Raw genomic sequence first — 22,126 nt, 5'->3', positions numbered from 1 at the left:
AAATTTGTCTAAAAAAAAAAAAAAAAAAAAGGCCGAATTTTCTAAAGCTTCAGACTCCAAATCTAAATTATTTTTCCCATTGTTATTTCGATGCTAAGCCACAGACTAATTCAAAACAAAGCAACTCCTCACCCAAGCTGACTGACAGGTATGCAGCTGTAAGACTCCACAATTCTACAAATAAACAAGAAACGTTTATGAGAAGTGGCAGTTTATCGCTATTATAATACTGCGCCCAATCTCTGGGAGAGCACATGCAATAATTTTTAAGAGGTATGGCTATTAGTTTGAAATCTCTCTATAAGCAGTGGAACTTATCCCAGAAAAACATAAAATATCTGCTTAATGCGAAGCTCCACGCTGTCGCTGTACAGCGCCGCTGCGGCTGCCTGCACTCCTCATGGGCTAAGAGCTGCCCTGGTCCCTGCTGCATGCTGTGACACAAGGACGGCCCTTTCCACCCTCCGAGCTCAAAAATCCCTGTGCAAACAGCCTGGATTTCAGCTCTTCTTTCTCATTGCAGCCAGGAGACGCCTGATTCCAACCAGTCGGTGCCTGCTGCAGAGCACACGTGCCAAGAACAGCCTGCCCTCTTCTGCTGCCCAGCTTTCTGCTCCGCCCCAGCCGGCGGGGTGCAGCCGCGCGCACGAAGCACATCACAGCCGCGCTCGGTGTGCTGCAGTGCCAGCAAGCAACCAGAGGGAGGTGAGGTTGGTCTACTTTCAGGCCGAGCCCTGCTGCGGCTCAGTCAGAAGAGCTTCCTGTTTGCTCTACCCAGGAAATGAGAGGAGCAGGTCTTCAATGGAAATTTTTCAGCGTCTCAGCTAAAAATAGCAGTGAGGTAAAAGAAGTGGGCACCCACTCTCACAGGGTCATTTCCTTTCTAAAAACGAGTGGGCTGAGACTGCAGGGCAATTTATTTATTGACGTGCCAGCGTTCCAAAAATGCTGTGCAAGTTTCCTTTCTTCTAATGCAGCCACAACTAATGGAAACATCGGAGCCAACAGTCATCTTGGTCTAAGAAGGGTTAATGTCAGGTGAAGGCGCTGGTAATTAAATTGGCTTGCTACGCCTTCTGTGGGGTCCCTTCTTGGTTCTGCTTCCCAGGCTGAGCGTGGTGTGAAGTGAAAGCAGCAGCAGCAGACCACGAGCCTGCTGAGGGCGGTCCAGCTCACAGCCCCAGGCAGCTGGGACGGTGCAGCGATGGGCTTACCCAGCCTGCAGGCTTCACTTTCCCTCCTGCGTGCTGCACTGGAGGTCAGCAGCAGGTTTTGTGGGCTGAGGTTATAGAGGGACAGCAATCTGAAAAGAGCTCCAGTTGCAGCAGGACGGTGTGGAATGCAAACTCTGTGGAAGTGCTGCAGGACCACGCTCAAGTGCACAGCTGGGTTCCCTCTGTGTGAGCTGCTGCAAGTTGCAAATTGGATTTTTGTTGTTTCTGAATGATTATCAATTCAGTCCCTGTTATCAGTTGGCCTCAATGCCCTGTAGGCACCCTGAATTCCTGCTAAATCCATGTGGCACAGGGAAGGAGGGGCGGTTAAGGCTGGGCTGTGCTAGCGCTCCAAGGGAAGGCTGTGTAAATCCAGCAAGGAAAGTCCCGATTTACAACCAGAGCCCCTTAATCCAATGAATATATGCATGTTTGGAGAAATGGATTCCAAGACTGCTTGGAGTCACTACCACATAGTATGGTGGCATCACTCATCTCCAGATTTTGGGAGCACGTGGATCCAGACTGAGGTGTAATCTCAGTGACTTGGGTTTCAATAGCAGGGTAAACAAAATGAGCAAACTGAGATGTATCTACACTTCAGAGGAAGCTGAGATCATGCACTGAACTTGCTATTCTGAGATCCCACAGATCTCCTTTCAGTAGCATGGTTAAAATGTCTCTCAAGTGTTAGAATCACGGAATTGCTTGGGTTGGAAGGGACTTTAAAGCCCATCCATCCAGTTCCAACCTCTTGCCACAGGCTGGCAGCCACTGACTGGATCAGGCTGCCTAGGGCCCCATCCAGCCTGGCCTTGAATGCCTCCAGGGATGGGGCATCCACAGCTTCTCTGGGCAGCTGTGCCAGGGCCTCACTACCCTCTGAGTACATAATTTCCTCTTTACACATAACCTAAACCTCCTCTCTTTTACTTAAAAACTGTTCCCCCTTGTCCTAAGCACTCAGCTTTGATGGGTTAGAGTCAGTCTCTCAGGCTCCAGTCCTCAGAGATGTTTAAGACTCTAATTTGCATCTTCTCAGATAGAAATCTGGAGAGTATTCACTTGTGGGATGATAGTGGGTTGTATTAAATCCGAGCTTCGACTAGTAGTCCAGAGACAGAGAACAGTCTCCAATTTTAGTTGGCAACGAGTCAGGCTCCTTGTAATTGATTATACATGCACACACACTCATATGCATGCGTGCACACACACACATCCACAAACACATTGCAATAACAACTTTACTGTGTCATTCCACATATGTGTCTGGAATAACACCAGTGGAGGCAACGCTGTCACTGCACTGTATCCGTGGCAGCGTCTGGGGTCTTAGGATCCTGCAGCAGTGAGGGTCCCATCAGGGGCAAAGCTGACCTCCATGGGTTCCACCCTGCACCACATTGCTGGGCAGCGATCCCAGCTATTCCACATTTGCTCTGCTAATACAGCCAGGAAGCGTTTCACACGCGTGCGGCATGAGACACGTGCAGAAGGCCTGATGGCGTTTCAGGGACTGGAAGGTTGAACCCTGAGCTTTTAGCGTGCCATGGAGACGTGAGCAGGCAAACCACGTCCTAGCTGCCACCTGGGAGCAGCAGGATGCTTCAGCCCCGCATGCGCAGCCCCATCTCTCCTTCCCTGCCCACCAAGGCCCAGCTAATTCAGGACAGCTCCGTGGTACGCATGTGGGGAAGAAAAGGAATGAGAAAAAAATTAAATCAAGTGAGATTTTAAACTCTCTAAGCCAAATAAAAAGGGGCATGACTTTTTAATTGAAAAAATAAATAAATAAAGGTTAGGAGAAACACACAGCTGGAGAAAAGGCAGAAAAATACCAATTACCTTTCTTTTTGATTGCTTGGATCAAAGATCAGTCATTCTTTTTCATATAATGTTTTGTATCCAGCTAAGGTGTGTATCTATCAGCTCTGAAAAAGATTTGCAAAACCATTTTTGAGAAAAAAAAGTAACCTTTGACCTATGTTGCAAGGCCAAATGCTAGCGTTCAGCTACTCTTTCATTCAGTGTTTTAATTTATCAAAAGGACATTTCAGCATTTACAATACATAAGGCAGAACTTAACCGCTGACCTTTCTGTTTGCTCAGATCCAGCACGAGGTTTTACCTTTTTTCCCCTCTTTTCTCAACTGATATTATCTAAAAATAAGTATGCAAAAAAAATACAGACCTGCACTGATCACAATACAGAAGAGCAATGCTGGCAGTTTGGCCCGAGGCCTCAGGAGTGCAGGAGGTCGGAGCGTCTCCTAAGCCAAGTCAGAGAGCAGTCACTGCCTTTGGCAAAACTCACTGATGGGATCGTCCTCGTGGCCCAAATAAAACGTGACACATTTATGCCAGACCAAAAGTCAGTCCCTTCTTTCAAATAAGAGATCTAAGCACAGTGGCTGTGTAAATTAGACCTTGCTTTGACTGCAAGGAGCAGGACAGATATGCCTAAAGAAGTTAGGAGAGTTATGGTCTTTCCTTCAAACACAAATAAAAGTGATTTTTTTCTCATCAAATGGTGATATTAAAAATTGCTTTTTTCTGTCTTGTCTTTTTAGATTTAAATTTATCATGAAAGCATTTGGCACTTCATCCAAAACCACGTGGAAATTTAAAAAATATTCCAATAGTAAGGAGGAAAAAGTACATCTTAAGTAAGCTAGTCTTGAGTGCAGGTCTCAGATGTGTCTTTGCTGCTGGATTTCAGGTGACTATATATAGAAGAGAAATATTTTAGTTGGCTCTCTCAGACTGTGCAGCCACGTATCAAACACTGGAACCCACCACGCAGTACACAGCCTATTTTATACTCTGCATCCTGGAAAATCAGCCTCTGCACATGTAAGAAGAGCAACTAATTAACTGGTAAATACGAACTTAGGTGTATCGGGCTAAGGAGCCCAAATCCTACAAACTGGGGAAAAAAGGAGGGTGGGGAGGTGTCTTCATAAATCAATAGCAATGAAAGGCTTTTTCTGGAAAACTGGGACGTATAATGGCCAAGGGGTGCTCAGCTGTGAGGTTTAACTTTCATTACGTGTCTGCCACTCCAAAGGTTTTCATTCCTTATTAAAATAATGTCAGTAGAAGCATCCTGGAACTTTTTTGTCCTGTTTGCAATCTGATATCTGTGTAAACTATCAACTGCTTTAGCACAATCTGGCTCAACAGCAATCGTGCCATCTCTGTTACTTATGAAGATGGAAGAAGTTGGAAGAAGTTAGTGATACCAAACTAAGACGGCTCCAAATTGATTTGAGTCCTACGATGGATGCATGCTGCGAGAGTTTCAATAGACTCAAAACTCATCGGCATCTTTCCATGAGTTTAACATCATGATACAGATATCTAAAAACAGAAATCTAAATAACAGAAAACAGAATCTAAATAAAATACATACTTTTGGCTGAAGCCTGTCTGAACTGAAATCAACAGCTAAACTGTCTGTGATTTGCAGGATCTAGATCGCACTCATAACATTCGAAAATCCTTCCCTTATATTTCAGTGTGGTACCAGAGTGAGATGCTATAGCAGAAATGCTGAGTCTCGGCCTGAAGCAGTGATGGAGCACCTGGTGGGAAGGCAGGGCCTGACCAGGGGAGCTCAGCTGCATGAAATTCACTGAGTGACGGAAGGGCTGGAGCCAGGATCCACCCCTCAGCAGCCCTCATTTAAGGGTTGGCAGTGGAGGTAAAAGGATCTCACAGGAGATCCCTGCATGCTGGAGGCTTTCCAAAGGTAAGCAGTTTTTCTTCATTTGTTTCTGTGTCTACAGCTGCTGTATTTGGGCTTGTTCTCATTTGCTGAAGCCCAGGGTTGTGCCACTTTGCTATTATTGCTTTGCTTTTCACATTATAGCGTTACAGATGCAAAAAGATCAGTATCTATGATACCCTAAATCTTTAACAGGAAGTTGGGTGCAACTGCAGCAAAAGAGCATTTAGCATTTCTGCTAAAAATAACCACCCAGTGTCCTAAATGCACTGTACACCAGAAGTATCAAGAAAGAAATACTCAGTGCACAGGTCTGTCTGTGGCACCACCCCAGAGATCTTACGGACTTTGACTGCTTTCATGGTACGGTTTCTTTTCCAGAAAAGATCAAAAGCCAATTGCTGTGCTATGTCTGTGTTAAAACTGAGCAAAAAAGATGACCTAGTGGTTAGTACATGGTGGGACAGCAGGACTTTACTGCTGGGAGTGTTGCAGTGCCCCCACCTTGCTGTAGGGCCCTGGTCATTCCCAGCATACCCCCAGAGGATCAGATTTAGTCCAGGTCTACTTGAGGCTGAAGAATGCAAGAAGACTGTGAAGGTTACACTTAGAACTTAAATACCTCATGCCTTGCTAACAGAAAAAAGAGCTTGAAGTGATGACCTGCACAGAATGAGCCTACACTGAGTGTGTGGACATAGCAGAGAGTGTTAAAGGATGTTCTAAAGCCCTTAGGTAGCTTGAATCTCAATCTACGAAAGGCATGAGGTGCTGAGCTCTCTGAACATCCTAGTAGGCACCAATGTAAGACACCAACATAACATCTTCAAACCCATAATCGTCAATCAAGGCTGGAGCGCTCAGTATCTCTAAAAAACTTAATTTTGAGTATTTCAAAGAATGATAGAACCATAGAACAGTTTGGCTTGGAAGGGACCTTTATGATCATCTAGTTCCACCTCCCTGCCATAGGCAGGGACACCTCCCTCTAGACCAGGATGCTCACAGCCCTGTCCAGGCTGAATTTCTGTTAGGATGATCAAAGTTGAACCAACAAAGAGCACTTCAAAAATCATTATCTATTCTGACTTCATTTTATGGCACCCAAAGGCAGCAGAGTGAGGAGCAGCCCTCACCCTGGGGATGCTGTGTCTTGGGGATGCTGTGTCTTGGGGATGCTGTGTCTTGGGGATGCTGTGTCTTGGGGATGCTGTGTCTTGGGGATGCTGAGTACTGCTGGGAGAAGCAGGCAGCTACCGCAGGACCACAGGCAGCCCGAGAGTCCTTTCAGACAGGCATCCCTCTGTGTTTGCTTATTCACACATAAACCTGGGCAGAAATTGTTACCCTGCAAACTGCTCCCTCCAGGAAATTTTTCCTCAGCAACACAAAGCAAAGTGGGGTGCATGGGTGGAGCTAATGGGAAATCCGTGCTGCTCTCCCTGCACCACGTGCCATGCATTGAGCTGTAGGGTGCCCCTCTTGTTCTGCCATGCTTCACTTCAGCTTGTTACACAAATGGTTGCAATCTTGCAAATCAGTAATAAATTGCACCTGAACCTGTAAGTGATTAGTTAAAAATAAATAAATAAATAAATAAAATCACTACACTTCCCTGGCCGAAGGACTTTCACACAATTAATCAGTAAGAAGAGAACTGGGTGTTAACAGGTTGTTGAATTCCTTGCTAGACCAGTTTATGGAGACCCCTGTAATAAAGGGGCTGAAACCAGAAGTGCAAAAAGTGCACAAATGATACACTGTCCTGGAGGAACAGGTGCCAAACGTTGTGTTATGGTGAGCTGAAGGAAGGGACTGTAAGGTTCATCAGGTGTCATGTTGGTTTCTGCTGTTAATTCAATGGAATCCCTGTGCCAATCTATTAGAAACCATGGAGCTGAGCTTTCTGGGCAGCGTCTCCAGGGAGCGGGTTGTGTGATATTGTAGGACATATGCACACAACACCCCGGCTCTCTTGTTCCAGTGTTGTGGACTGGAGCAGCAAGAGAAAGCACTAATCGTGCTCCTGAGTGTGATTTCCTGTTTGCTTGATGGATTTCAGTACCCAAATATCTTTGTTTTTAATCAGAAGATAGTAAGATAGGTGCAAACCCTGTCTACATTATGGAGGAAGAATCTGTACCAGCTGGCTATGAGAAAAGTACACCTCCAGGTATTAAATTTGCTAGAAGGATGATAGATATTCTGTTTAGTTACTAGGTCAACCCTTTGTCTGCTCAGTCACTAAGTAAAGCACCACGGGGCTGGAGCAGGGCTGACAGCTTTGTGCAGCTCTTCTGTGTCAGCAGCCACTTTGGGAAGCGTACCTTGAAAGTGGAAAACTAGATCAGCCTGGGTGTGATGAGGAACTCCAGGCCACCGTGGGTTTGGTTTGTAGTAGCTTTCCATAACAAAGTCTTTTTTTTAACTGACTTTCTTTCTGCTCACATATATTTAGATATGACTTTCATTCTGCAGTACTCCAATGCCAGAGAGTTTTGGCTGAAATCATAAGGGAAGGACACGTGTTTGAGTCATGCAGTTGGCTCTCTAGTTGATAGTAAGTTACTGAGAAAAGATGAAGTTTTATTTAGTTTTAGTTAACGTGCAGTGAAACCGAGCAAAATATTCCAAGCAGAAGGCTCACATCATAAATAAATAAACAAAAACTGATACCAGGAGGAGATGAAGTTCATTTTCTTAAACAACGCTAGTTGGCAAAAGAAATACAGAAATACTACACTGATGGACTGAGCCTTAAGAAATAGCAGGCAGCAGTCTCTGCTTGCTCACTCTGCGGCTGCTGCGGAGCTCCAGGCTGAGCTGTGCTCACATCTACTTCTGTCTGTGCACGCTGGACCTGAATTTGCTACATAACTGCTGAGGAAAGCAATGCCACTCGGTACTAACAGACATTTCTTCTAGATTAAAAACAGCAAAACCAAAGGAGCTTGGTGATGAGTTTTTCCTACAGCAGCTTGCGCCTCATGGTCTGAACACCAATGAAATCTTCAGATACCACAGTGCCTCTAAATAGCAACTGCTGGCAGGAAAGGCACGCAAGCAATAGCGCTGCTTATTCACATGTCACTTTGCAGTTTCATCATTCTCCTAGATTTAACCTATTTACTGAGAGGTGATGTGAGTCATTCAGTGAAATGTTTAAAAAAAAAAAAAAATGGATGGGAGAAAGCTGGTTTTTTTTTAACAGGAAATAAATGAGGGGGTAGGAACTGAAGAGCAGCTTCAGCGTGGTCAGGATTAGCTGAAAGTAACAGGAATAGGCAGTGCTGCTGCTTTTCATATTTCTGTCATAAAAGAACTTCCAGAACAAATATTTAATTGAAGGGAAACAAGCCTTTTAACAAATATTTAATTGAGGGGAAACAAACTGCGCTACCCTTCCCTTCAGGCAGTTTTGTAGAGAACAAACAGTCAATAATGTAATTATTTTCCTCCCTTGAGCACTAGTGCTTATGTCTGTTAATCCAGAGAACTACTCACTGGCTCTGATTCTCTGGCACCTTATCTTTGGTGTGTCTTAACTTTGCAGAGTTTGTGGATTCTTGCAGAATCTGCTTCTGTCCAGCAAACCAGGTTTCCCTGTGAACGTGTCTGAATGTTGAAGCTGGTTCTAAGAAAAAAATAGCAGAAAACCACTGTCCCAAGGTAGCAGGAGAGATGCACACGTGGCCTATGAACAATTTTGAGAGGCACTAAGCTTTCCTATGCAACAAGCATGCAAATATCCTTCTGTTTGCAATTACTTTGCTTTCACCTTTCACAAACCACTTAGGAACACTAAGTGTGAAGAAGGCATATGTTTATGTACCTTATTTTAAAGAGGGTTTTTGGGCAGTAGGAACCCTTAGTGAAAAACACCGAGAATAGGAGCATGAAATTACTTTTATGTACTACTGCATATTACATATTTTTCTATCACAACTCCACATCCTTCAGCAAGTGCCTGCTTGGAGGCAGGACCTTCTCCCTTTGCATCAAGGGGTGAGTTCTGTTCAGAGCATTGCTTTGCAAGAATTAGAATGGTGTGGGCATGGCCGGAGGTTGGGGGGTCTTTGTGACAGCACTCCAGGACAACAGAACAAATAACTTTTTAAAGCTACAAGTCCCCAGTTCACTGGGAAGACCATTCAATATATTTAAGTGGTTACTGACAGTGTTACAATTCACCTAACAGTGTTAAGTAGGTGCCACACACCAGATGCTGCCTGTCTGCACACATCCATCTGTTAGCTTTTATTTTGGGCTTTGACTGCAAGCCCTGAGAGGCAGAACTTTTTCTCCTTTGGATCAAGGCAGCGTATGTCACAAGGGAGATCTCAGCCATGAGGGGTTTTTACCACACCAAAATCTAATAATAAAAATAATAGATAATACTGTGGAGTGTATGCGCAGTTCAGACTGTGATGAATTGAGAGGGAGAACTAATTTTAAGAAACACCTATAACTAAAAGGAGTGTAAAAGAGTATGTGGAGCAGATGCTGTAACTGACTTTGCATCTCACCTCAAGAAGGCCAGGAGCCTCTGACGGGAAATAGCCTGAGAACATCAGAAAAATGTGTCTGCATCATCCATAGACTTACAACTTTCAATCTGAGTCAACAGTGTGAATGATAAAATTTTTGTTTTCAGTATGAAAAGAAAAGAAGGAGAAGAGGAGAACAGAGGGGTTATAAGTTACCAGAGAAACTCAGAGAACTGAGTTTTTCCATATCCAAATGTTGTTGAAGATTATCTTCGGTTGAAGTGCAGCCAGGGCTATTCCTATTCTCATCACAATAACCTACACTTGTTCAAAAATGAGCCCTCAGTTATTTGCAGACCTCCATCCTAATTCTAGATCAAGCTGTAGGAACAACCACCCAAAGAAACTGCCCTAGGGAATCCTTCCCAGGATCTAATGAGCCATCCCAAATTTTCTAATTGTGAGGTCTCTGAGCTGTGTGCATTCTCGCACAGCCCAGGCAGGATGCAAAATGCTTTGCTCAATGCAACATCTCAGGAGCATGCTGCAAGTACCTAGCGAGACTGTCCTAATCCCTTCCAAGTTCTCATCAGCTGTATGACAACATTCTCCTCTATACACGAGTTTGCACAGCCAGCTCACGAGCTCTGCATCTGCAGCTCATATTGAACCTATTAGTTTGCATTTAACCACCCATTGCTACACTTCCTGGGTGAATTCCAAGCCAACGACGAAGGCTTTGGAACCACACTATGATAAAACACCCTCTTGCCTAAAATAAAGATAAAACTTTCTTATGTGCGATGTGATCTCATCGGACTACAGAACACATTCAAAAGCAATTGGCAGGCCATTCCTTCAGCTAGGAACACAGACTGAATGGGAACACTGTCTTGCAGTTGGCGAACTAGCCACAGACAGCTGGAAGACACAGCAGTAGCAAATGTGAAGGCCAAGATCACTGCATGTCTTTCTGAGTGGTCTCAGAAGGACGGTGACTGCCAACATGAATGAAATGCCCCAGCTAATACACACACAGCGTAATGAAACCATATGAAGCCACTGTTACCTTCTGAAAGGCCAGATCTGAAAAGGTATTTTGGTAGCTTACTCTCAACTAAATCCCTGTGGATGAGACATCTGCCCAATTAAAAAAAAATACACAAAGACACAAAGAGACATCACCTCTCAGAATCTGGCCTGGGCTGTACTGGCATTTCCCTGGCACAGAAGGTAGAAAAAAGTTTGGCAACCAACAACAAAGGGAGTCTTACAAAAGGAATCAGGGTTTGTCTTTTGGGATACCCAGAGGTGGGAAGGTGCAAGGGCTGATTTGTTGGTGGGGTGGTCGTGCTGCCTCCTGCATCACCATGAAGAAGGCTCACAGTGCATCTGTGCAGCATCATGATGTGACCTTCCTGCTGCCATCACTCAGGGACACTGCATCATGCTGCCAGCCTGAGCCCAGCATCAGGAAAACACACAGGTACTCAGTAAAGGAGAGAGAAGATGTTATGTGCTACAAAAACACCCCCTCAAGAGACCTAAAAATGAAAATGTTCTACTCAAGAGGTTGCGTCCTCCCCCTTCGCAGCCAAGAAGATAAATCTTGTTCAAGTTTAAGCAGGAAAAGCCAAGACCACTTCAGAGCAGGCTCAGGCTGCAGTGGGTTCTGGAAGAAGGCAAAAGGAGCCTTGCAGAGCTGACAACTGCCCCAAACCTGCTGACAGCCCTGGGAGCAGTTCCAGCCCATGGCCCAGCCAGGTGCCAGCATCCCTGAGGAGCTGTGGGCATGGAGGCTGCTCCCCTGCCTTGCTGGTGACACTGTGGGCTATCTTCCCCAGGTACGGCTTCAAACAGCACTGAGAAGAAAAGCACAGCTCATACTTGGGCTGTAAATGACCACTGTATTAGCAACAGCCAGCTGAGGCTGCAGGGAGGGTTTGGTCACTGCTGACCCTGACTGAGATCGGAAGGGGCTGAAGATACAAAGGCCTGCAGCCTTGTGTCTGCAGACAGAAGCAGTTTTCATGGATCCAAGGGCTGGCCATCTCTAGTGAGGGGATTTCCCTTCCCCCAAAAGGGGCACCCCAGAAACACCTCCTGGCTGCCTTTCTTGTTCACTGCATGTGCAAGGCACTTGATCTGGCCCCACTGCTGCACAGGGGCAGCATCAGAACAGGGAGAGAATAACACGAGAGTGGTTTATTTGGTTGTGCTTTTTTCTTTTTCTTTAATTCTGTAATGTCATCTGCATCCAGCTGTTAGTATTTTGGAAATCGGATGGATTTTGTTTTCCTTGCATGGTTCAGCATGGCTGATGCTCCAGCTGCAAAACCTCAGTGAGCCTGCTTAAAGTGGGACAGCCCATGTCTTGGCCAGAACCTTCCCCCCTTGGCGTCCTGGGGGCAGCTTCCTCATCACCCTCCTGGGAACTCCATCATAACCTCACCAGAGGAGAGTGTGGTGGTCAAGACCTGCACAAACAGGCATCTACAGTAAATAATGTGGCAGAGAAAACATCTTAGTTGCAGCCAACTGCATCATCTTGACTCCAACATGCTCCAACTGCTTGTTCTGAAAGTATGGCAATGCCTACACCAGTGCCTTAAAGGGTAGGAGAGAGCACTGAGGCTTGCCTCCAAGGAAAGAACTTTTAACAGGGTTTGGATTTTACAATGATTAAGTGTGGTTAACAGATAGGGCTTTACTGCTTAAACCATTCCTCCATTTGACAGCTGAATCCCAAGTCTCCAGTTCTTGTCCTCACAACTCTAATTCCATACCCAGTAAATTGGACAAAATCACCCAGGACTGAACACTGAACCACTGCTCAGTGCAGTAACTGGCACTGCCGAGGGAACCAATGATAGGTGATAACAACCCCAGTGAGCTATAAAAGAAAGCATGAGCTCTACAGAAGTGCATTTGTTGCAGAAGGGATGTTGAGAAGAATGCCAGGGAAGGGATTGATGGAGGGTTTACAGCAGGGAGGGAGAAAAGGGAAGGATGGAAGGGCAGGGAGCTGGGATTCTGGACACAGCTCCTTGGCCACTCACACCCATGGGGGCTACAAAAATCAGCACAATCCGACACAACAGTGTGAAATACTGGGAAAAGAGCAAAGAAAAAGACCAAAGTCTGTGGGGAAAAGGAGCGGACAAAACCCTCTTTAGAGAATCCCAGATTCCTGCAGATGATAAGTGTATAATAGCTGAAGATACACAAGGCTGCAAAGTAAATGCACAAACATACAGTGTGGGCTGCTTGGAAGGTCGCTAAACCAGAGGAGAAGGGATTAATTTCCCCTTTTACCTGGAAACAAAAATAAACCAAGAAAACAAAATAATCACACTATCTCTTTAAAGGGTTGGAAAAAAACCGTCTGAGAAGGGGGGAGACTGGGAACGCCTTGCTGAAGGCCTGTTCTTCTCCACCCCCAGCAGCAGCACCTCGTGTGTCTGTTACCAGGCTGCTGGATGCATGCACAGTGTGGGAGAGGCGGGCTGAGGAGCAAGAGGATGTGAAGTTTGCTGTGCTGTCCAGAAGACGAAAACACTAGTGCTGTTTATAGAGGGAAACCCAATTCGTCAGCCCAAATGAATTCCTGTGCTAATCCATGCAAGCTTCATGTTTTCCACCAGCCGCAGCCACTGTAAAGACTATCTTTAGGAGGCACAGTGTGTTTGGAAAGGAGCAGCTGGAAAGAGGGGACGCTTATGCCATCTTGGAAGGCTTTCTGGTATGGAAAAAGAGGAATGCTCTCTTGGGTCTCCCCACAAAATTAAAGCATCTTCATCCAGAGCAAAACGGTGCCAAGCACAACAAACAAAAGCGGCTTTCCCCAATTCTCCTGGGCAGCCTCACTGCAGGGTTCACAATGGTTTCCATAGAACTTGTTTTGCTATCAAAACAAATTCCATCCATCCAGGCATGATGGCGCGCACTGCTTTCTGAAGACGAGAAAGTTAATTTTCTCATTTCTTTGTCTGCCAAAGCATTTTTGCTTGTGTGCCACAGCCAGGGAGTCCCCGGACCACTGTGCATCTGCCGGCTGTGCATCAGCATTGAGTCCTGAACAGAGACATCCTCGGGAGGTTTTGGTGAGGACACACAACGAGCAGAGCGACCTCTGCAGTGAGGCTGAGGCAGACACAGCCCTTGTCTGACTGCTCCCATTCCTCAGCCCAGAGCCACCTGGGTGCAGTGTGGCCGTGTGTGGCAGCAGGAGGTTCCTGCAAGAGCCCAGCCATCGGCTGCACACATCTCTCATTGCATGCATGGGAGGAAATGAATGTCTTATACTGACCACAACTTGACAAAAGACTTGTAAGTATTACGGTCTAATTGGGATTAATGGCTACCTGGTTTGCACTGCTGGGGGACGCTGCCTATTGAGAATGCTGCACGCAGAAGAGGTTTCTTCCAGCCTTGTGCACAGCCACTCGCCCTCGCTGGTGGTTTCTGAAGAGCAGAGATGCTGTTCTGCATGACAGAATTGGTCAGAGGAGCACTAAATCTGCTACTCCTCCAAGCCAGCCCTCCTCACTAACAGCCCTCTTGACTTGTCTGCTGGCTGATAGGACCTTGGTACTCATTCCAAGAAGGAAGACAGCACTCCACTCAAAGCCAACGCATATGTGTAAAGAAGAAACCAGATAAGAAAAAACTAATGTAATTTTAAAGAAAAAAGACACACAAGACGTACTGTAGTTAAAAACTATAAATCTCAGAAGTCTTCTCTGACTTGCCCTGCTCCTCGTCTGATTCGAGCCACGCCAGTCTGTTCTGTGCACCTGCCCAGTGCCCACATTTTCAGACAATTTCCAGCCTTTAGCGAATATCAATTTGTACAAACACAGTTACTGCATATCCAAGGCCTTGAACTGAGGGACACACCTAAGCCAACAGGACAGCCAGACAGTGACCGTTAGCTACAGAAATGCCGAGCCTTACTTTGGGCTGGGGGGGCTGGCCTGTGACTCGTGTGACTGAAGCTCTGCACACAACATCTGAGGGCAGGAACCGCTCAGCACCAGCACCTCCATGGACACCTTCAGAGCCCACTCCCTCCACACAGGAATGGGAAACCCCAGGGGGCTGTGAGCATCCCCCAGGCAGCAGGAGGTGTCTGGCCGGACAGGAGAGCAGTGCCCGGTGCATCACTCTGCCTCCTCTGGCCCTGGGGCTACTGAGCCTCCTGGAGCTGCGCTCTGACAACATCTCCAATGCTGCATTGCTCATAATGACAGCTACTGAACCCAGGGGGGTTTAACTGTCACAATACTTTCACCACTGACTCCCCTTCTTTTGAAGTGGTTCCCCCCTCATTTAGTCATTCTCACTCTTTCCTAAGAAACTTAGAAACCACCTAAATAAATCAGCACCGATTGAGACACTGCAAATGTCATAAGAGTCATTCATGTGTCTCACTATTTGTCCTACGTTTGACTTGATTCATTCATGAATGATGAAGTCATTCATCATTAAGAAACTGCACCAAACCACACCACCATTTGGGAATCTTTGACTTGGCTCCCCTGGCACAGATAATCAGAGGGAATGATTGCAAGCTCATACTCCTCTAATTTAGTGCTTTTGCCCTGCTCCAAATTATCCTCTGCATGTTAAAAACAAAGGCTCAGCATCCTTGCACGAAGGAAGAGCACGTCAACATAGAAGCACTGAAAAAGGATGAAGCCACACAGTGTCACCTGGTTGTCCCTGCACAGCTGCGAGATCTCCTTGCCATGCGCTGCACCCTGGTGCACACCAGGACTGCTGAGTACCTCCCTGCCACGAGCCAAAGCGTGCCCAGAGTGCAGGATGGGACACCGTGCCCTGTTCTCCCCTGTCACACCTGCCAGTTATCCACGTGGGAAATTCTCCCTCAGATGCAAACCTATCACTCCAGTGTCCATGGGCAGAAGCCAATAATAGTCTTCTCACTAAATCTAGTTCGATGACACTTTCACTCTAAATACATGGTGTTTGTTCAGCTGAGGGCAGGCTTTAGTCCGTTTTGGAGTGCAAACAGTTTCCAAATTAAAAAACCACAAAAAGACGTGTCTTGATTAAAATGAGAACTGTGTGGATTAAGAGAACCTGCAGGGAGATGGAGAGTATTAGACCAGTTTCTCACTTAGTGAATTAGTGCTGCTCTGCTGAGTCACATGGGCAGCACCCCCAAAGTCCTTTGATCCTCACTGCTTTTGCTCTAGCTTATAGTAGCTGAAGATTTAACTCCTTTATATATAATGTAATCCACTGCTTAAATCTATCTCAGGTCCAAGTTTTCAAAGTCAACGTTATCGAACCATGAGTCATGTGAATATAGAGAGATCAGAGTTTTAATTGCCAAGCAGACTGTGGTATTTGTAGCAGACACGCACCTATACTGAAGAATGGGACAGTTTCCAAAGCTGGGAATACTTGGATTTAGGTTTTTGCACAGACCCCTTTAAAGAGAGGATCCATCTGTGAAATTCACAGCTGGATATACGCCCAGACTTCTGTGCTTGCAAAATTGAAGCACGGGGACTTGGAGAGATGATTCAGACACAACTGCATTGTTTACACATTTTAGGCTGGCTTTTACCTTTCTCTGGCTTCTTCTCAGCAAACACAGAAAAAGTTATGTTACAAAATGAGGGACTGTGACAGTTAGCAGCTGGCTGAACACTCACATTAGAAGCTAGTTGCTGGGAAGGGAACATTACAGTCTTCGAGCATTTGTTTTCTTTCTCCTATCTCTGACGTCCCTGCTGGCGTGACTACAGATGTGCTGCTTGTTTTTCAGATCGCAGAAGCAGGAATGACCTATTAGGTCATGTAGTGCCTCCCATAGCCAATGCAGGGTTGTCTTGTGCATTTGTCCACTCTGCTTTTACAATTCCTCGAACAGCGCACTGCATCCAAGCTAGAGCATACAAGTCTCTTGGAAACTGGTGAGTAACTAGCATTACAAAGTGACTGGGTACTGTAAGGCCATACCAGCTTCTGCCAGGCCGAAAAGCTGCTCCTGCTGCTCAGAGTTTGTATAAGAACATTGCCTTTGACGGGAAATTCGGATGGTTTGTCCTTTTTATTTTAAATTGCTAGGGATCTATAAATAATGGTATTTTTTAAGAAGTGGAGTATGAAAAGCTAGTGGCAGAAAAATGAATTTTAAATTATTCACCAACAGGGTGATAATTCTTATGAGAGACAGAATATTTCTTGTGAGAGACAGAAAGCTACGTGGGCCACAAGTGCCCCAGCCACAGCAGTGCTGCCTGCCAGCAGCTGCCCTCAGCCACAGCAGTGCTGCTGGTGTGAAACATGCCGCTCTCCTGTAGCAGAAGGCTTTGCAACTGCCTTTCACTTTGCACCACAACCAGGCCGTGTATCTTCAAGATGGTTACTTTCTCCAGGCATCTCATTTCACAACAGTTAGAGTAAATGTGCAGTTGTTGTCCCAACCTTCCAATGCAATGGGGCTCTTTAGACCTGCCTACAATATTTTGGAAGCGCAGTTTGAAAAATGCCTGAGCTGCCTGCACCCTGACCCACACAGCAGGATGGGAATCCTCCATTATACAGGCATTTCAGGGGAGAAAACATCTCTACTCTTTTCTCACTTTCGTGCATTCTTAACACTAACAGCATTCGTAACAAATGAAACTGTGAAAAGCATCAACACCAAACACAGGTGCTGAAGGCTTGTGAGTCATGCACCTAATAACCATGAGATTGGTTTAAAAATCGGGCAGTCAATCCCTGCTGCATCCTTTTTGCCCGCCCGGAAGACCAAGACACGGTCATAGTTTTAATTTTTTTGTTGTTGCTTTTCTTGGATCAAACTTGAAAAGATCACTAAGAGAAAAAAATCTCGTAGTTTGCTGCAGCTGCCTGCATAGGGACTTTAAATCACTATCAATATTCCAAGACTCACAATGAAATTACAAAGAATTAGCAAAACCTTTGAGCTGCCATGTGGACGCAATGCAGATGACTGGTTACACTTACACCAATTACAAAGAATTGATCTTAAAGGGGAGACAACAGAATACACCATGAGGACAAAGCACACCTCGCTGCTGGTGTAGCTCCCGGGGGGAGCAGTTCCCCCCAACAACACATCTTCATAATAAATGAATCCAGCATATTGCGTCATCTTTGCAGGAGCAATGACATCAGGATTCATTTTGAGGTGGTAAGCATGCAAAGCTGAGCTCGTGCAACCGTAACCCATGTGGGAATCCATTCTATGACATGGGCTGCAGCTACCTCTGCAAGTCCAGCCAGCTGAGAGGCACTGGTGCTGCTGGTGAAACCCTTCCTGCACAGCCGTGGCCGTGCTGCTACAGAACCCTTCCGCAAAGCAGCTGGTGGTGCTTCCCACCTTGGCACCAGACGTGCTGATTGCAGCGGTTTTACACCAACAGAGCTGTGTCGATACAAGGGCTCTTACCATAATAGCTGTGTTAGCAAAAAAAAAATATCAGCCACCTCAACCAGCACAGTTATGTGGTAAGCTGCCTAAGACAAGGCTTGTGAAAGGTTTCCAGAAAGCGCTCCCCCAGTTCGATGCAAAATGGTAACTCTAGGAGTTAACCCCCTTTCCGGCTTTGCACAGTTTTGTTATAAACCATTTCCTATCTTCACATTTCTCATTTCTAACAGCCTCCGTTTCAAAAAAATGTTGTCAAAACAGTTACGATGTTGACTGAACTGAAAGACTCTCTGTGCAGAACACTCAGTGTCACTCCTAGCTGACAGGAAGACCACTGACTCATTTTTCTTACACCCTGCTCTTGCTTTACGACAGCTTTGCTCTTTCTCTGCACTTTTTAGTGCTATGCACTAGGAAATGAAGGTGTTTCTAACAACCACACCTGTTCTCAGAGACAGGCAATGTACCCCTGCCAGCAGTCAATGATTCAGTTCTATAAAGTGCATAGTATGCTTAGATATAAACATTAAAAAAAAAAGTGAGTTTGCTGGAAAGAAAAAAAAGGAGAGAGCAGCTCTGCCATTCCTCCTGTTGGCACAAGTGAGCTGTGCCTTCACTGTCTCACTGCTACCCCTGTGCCTGCACACAGGGTCCTGGCAGCCTGGGATCCCTCAGGCCAGCTGCCGTTTTACCAGTGGCATTCTGCATCACCTTGGGCAAATCACTCAGCAGCTCCGTGCTCCACTTCATCCATCTGTTAGAGCAGGGAAGAAGCCTTGCCTGCTGCTTTCTGCAGTGGAATTATCTCAGTTTGTTAGTGTTCCTCTGCGCTGAACGAATAATGTCACTGGACTGAAAAATGTGACTGTTGTTATCCCTTTAAACTGAAAGTGGATATAGTCTATTTTGGCAGATGTCTTCCAACAGATGGGTGTCTATGGTCTTTATAAGAGCTGTCTGCTGTCTGTGATTCAGACCGCCTAAGGAATGCCACGAGCGTGGAGCAAATGGACAGCAAGTCTGGGAAAGGACTTTATTGTGGTTTAGAAGCTCTCAACTCCTAAATGAATGAACAAGTTCTTTTTTTCAAGCGACTCTGCCAGCATTTCAAAACTATCACTGAGAATTGCTTGATGCCTTCTGAAAACTAGGGGCTTTCTGCTGATAACTGTCCACTGGTTAAGTCTTCAAACAGCAGCAAATCGTGTGGACCAGGGCTTAGAGCCTTGGTGCATCAGTTGCTGGTGGGACTCTGCCCATCGAGGCACCGAGGGAGCGTCCACACACCCATCCTGCACTGTCAGTTCTTGGCAGCTGTGCCCGTGGTCTCCTAATGGAGCCTGCATGTTCTTTTGAACAGGAAACGCTTTGTAACACAACTTGCCTGTGGGCATTTACTGCACCAATTACAGATTACTGAGCTTGAGAACAAAGAGGTGCCAGTGGAACTATGGTTTTAATCACTTGATTCATTTTCTTCCTTCCTCCGCTGCTGATTTTAGATGTATGGGTTTTTCTTTTTCTCACTTTGTTTTCTTTTGCGTGTTTTTAGGCAGCAGGACAGTCACTCAGAAAGTCTACTGGGAGATGAGCGGCCTTGAAAAGGGGCTGAATTTTCAAACAGTGACACAACACAGGAGACCTGCTTCTTGATATGGCAATCTTTCTCCTTCCACCTTTTTGTTCTTTTTTCATATCACAGCCAGCAAAGCAGGACTCTGGCATGTGACTGCAAGACTTCAGTCCTAATGTGAACAAACACAACAGCAGCAATCCAAAAATGAAGCATGCAGTGTGCTTTGTGAGTGGTGTAAGGTCCCAGCAGAGAACAGAAAATCTGGAATAAAGTCAGTCAGAGCATCAGGAACGAGTCTGATGAATACACAGCTTTGCTGGTGTGTTTGAGCGAAATGCTTCGGAGAATGAACATGCTTCACATTTGGTAAAACCCTGTCTGAGCAGAAATGACCACACCTTCTATGAAAAGTAGTTCTAATTAGAAACAGAGCATGGCTTTTTATGATGTAAATTACTGCCCTCACTGAACCACAGCTCATTTGTAACATGCAAATTCACTCCTGTCTAAAACACAGGGAAACAAGGGCATTTCCCTCTCTGCCTTGGATCACTCTTTTTCTCTGCATCTGTCGAGTGCAGACGCACGATGAAGACAACTATAAATCCTCCAAACACCTTCTGCGAAGAGAGAGAAATGCTCAGAAAAAGATCCTCCTGTCCATGGAGGAAAGGAAAGAATTGCATTCGATTTCAGACCCTGGATTTTCTGGTAGTTGAATGACAGAACACAAAAAGAAAACGCAGAGATCTTGCACACTCCCAAGTGAGGGCAATGGTTACTGTGGTGGGGACGAACACATTGCTCACAGCAAAGGGGAAAGTGCCGGTGAATTACAGGCGTGCCATTGCACACATTGCAGACCAGTCTTCTGAGAACTTTCTTCTGCATGTGAAATTTTCTCTGGAACGCATGAGTTGACTATGAAACACCTCTGCCAATCATCATCTGACTGCACTACATAAGCATCTGCCTCGCTTCTCGCCATTAAAGATTACTGGTGCACCAAAAATCACTTAAAGATGCTATATCAAGCAGACAGCTCTGAGCATCAGATGTGGTCTGATAGTTACCATCTGAATAATGACAACCACTTTTCTTTGTAAAGCAAAAAGCACACAGTGTGACAGCTAAAGCTAAAAGAAGGACTAAATCCGGGGCAGGCAGCTTGATAAAACAACAGCTACACATCCATTTATTTGTACATGGAAAGACCTAACACCACATTTACACTGAACCTCTGCAAGACACTTTCAGATCATGTGGCATCTGAATGCTTTGCCTGTGATACATTCACCCTCCTCCTGCTCTTCTCACACCATCCCAGTATCTCTGTGTGACAGATGGGAGCTGTGGCAGGCAGCTGAGCAGCTTCCCAGGGCTGTGCAGGAAACCTCTGGTTCTGCAGCAGGAGCACAGCCAGTGCCCCAGGCCACAGCCATGCCTGCTCTCCATTCTGCTCTTGTGCAAGTCAACACCAATACGTTCTGGACGGTGTTGCAAATAATCAGTTTTTTACAACTCGTACCGCAGTGGTTGGTTTTGGTGATGAGCTTTACAAAATTGAGGCCTTGGCTGAAGCTCAATCTTCCTACTTTCTTCACCTGAATTTGAAACAAATCACGTCTTGCCAGCATCTCCTGATGTCCCCTGAAGGTTTTCCCGACCACTTATCTTCACTCCCAATGTATTTACAAGAGGAATGAATCTGCGAGGCAAAGATTTTGCTGCTTATTTTCCACGTACAGTCCCTTCCTCTGGGGATTCTTCTTTACACTAGTTCATCAGAAAGCTGTGTGTGTGTCTGAATGTACATATATATGTGTAAAATAATTGTGTCAAAGTACTTGTGTTATCTGCGAGATGTTCTTCCCTGGTCACATCCAGGAAGGCTCAAACACTGGGATTCTGTACTCCCTTCTGAGAGGCGGCAGCTTCAGGAATGAGAACTGATGGAGAACTGCTGTCCCAAGGCACACAAGCAGTTCATGGCAGAGCTCAGAATAGAAGCAAAGTCCAGAACATTAAGGGTGTGTGTTAAGCATGAAGACAGAAGACAAGAGGTGAGAAGAAGGGGTCAGAGATGCAGGAAGAGTCGAAAGCTGGACTGTCAGCAGAAATATGGAGAAAGAAGAACAAAGAGGAGGGAGGAGGAAGATGGGGGAAGGGAATAGGAGAGAAGGGAAGCGAGAGACACCAGGACAGTCGTTGCCTAACATGTGAACATCAGCGACAGGGCAGCGCGCTCGTGCCAAGCCAGGCTGAGGAACCATCACCTCAGTGTGTGTCTGTGAAAGATCCCAAGACCTAACGGCTCACTTTATCTCAGAAGAGTTTTTTGGATAAAAGGGTTTTGAGGGCAAAGCCTCCATAATCCTTTGGGTTTGGTTTCTTTTAATACTATAAAGCACAAAAATAAACTTTCTAGCAAGGAAAAATATGGCTTTTGTTAAGTTCTGAGTCACTTTTCCCCAGCAGCAAAACAAAGTGGCTTTTCAATTCAAGTCCTGAACATTTCAGAATCAAATGTTTTGCAAAGTCCTGAAGTAAATTACGGTTTTCCAAGTCACACTTCTCTAACTGATGTGAACTCACTGAAGTCAGTAAGGAGCTGGATGTGACCAACATCACCTTGCTTGATTTGTGCTGATGAATTGATATATTAATCTCTAACTCTCAGACAAAAGC

The 22,126-nt window shown here is 45.7% G+C and overlaps 1 protein-coding gene across 3 annotated transcripts in view; it reads right to left on the bottom strand.

Moving 5' to 3' along the window:
• Positions 1 to 22,126, bottom strand: part of NFATC2 (nuclear factor of activated T cells 2) — a 93,834-nt gene that overhangs the window by 1,304 nt on the left and 70,404 nt on the right. The window lies entirely within an intron of this gene.

This window comes from Lagopus leucura, unplaced genomic scaffold, assembly GCF_019238085.1.
Source record: "Lagopus leucura isolate 7727_CA_CO unplaced genomic scaffold, USGS_WTPT01 Super-Scaffold_100047, whole genome shotgun sequence".
NCBI classification, from domain to species: Eukaryota; Metazoa; Chordata; class Aves; order Galliformes; family Phasianidae; genus Lagopus; species Lagopus leucura.
Note: the sequence above shows the minus strand (reverse complement) of the source record. Positions and strands in the feature narration are given on the sequence as shown.